Below are 813 nucleotides of genomic sequence, written 5' to 3'. Positions count from 1 at the left end.
CAGACCACTATAAACACCGGAGGAAACATCAAAGAAGCACTTTGCAGGAGGCTCCCAAGCACTGATGATGTCGCCTAGCCAGGGGACGAAACGTTTGCAACAAAAACTTCCAGCTCGGCGAACAGAACCACAGCAACATGATCTTCCAATTCCTGTACTCAATACCCTGACCAATGAAGGAAAGCATACCAAACGCCTTCTTCATTATCCTATCTACCTGCAACTCTATTTTCAAGGAGCTATGAACTTGCACTCCAAGGTTTCTTTGTTCAGCAACACTCACTGGGACCTTAATATTAAGCGTATACGTTCTGCTAAGATTTGCTTTCCCAAAATGCAGCACCTCGCATTTATCTAAATCAGACTCCACCTGCCACTCCTCAGCCCATTGGCTCATCTGATCAAGATGCTGTTGTAATCCGAGGTAACCTTCTTCGTTGTCCACTACACCTCCAATTTTGGTGTCATCTACAAACTTACTAACTATATCTCTTAAGCTCATATCCAAATCATTTATATAAATGATGAAAAGTAGTGGATCCAGCACCGATCCTTGTGGCACTCCACTGGTCACAGGCCTCCAATCTGAAAAACAGCCTTTCACCACCACCCTCTGTCGTCTACCTTTGAGTCAGTTCTGTATCTAAATGACTAGTTCTCCCTGTATTCCATGAGATCTAACCTTGTTAATCAGTCTCCCATCTTGTTGAAGTCATACTGAAGTCCACATAGATCACATCTACCGCTCTACATTCATCAATCCTCTTTGTTGCTTCTTCAAAAAACTCAATCAAGTTTGTGAGACATGATTTC

Source organism: Chiloscyllium plagiosum, chromosome 1 (genome assembly GCF_004010195.1).
Source record: "Chiloscyllium plagiosum isolate BGI_BamShark_2017 chromosome 1, ASM401019v2, whole genome shotgun sequence".
NCBI lineage: Eukaryota > Metazoa > Chordata > Chondrichthyes > Orectolobiformes > Hemiscylliidae > Chiloscyllium > Chiloscyllium plagiosum.
Note: the sequence above shows the minus strand (reverse complement) of the source record.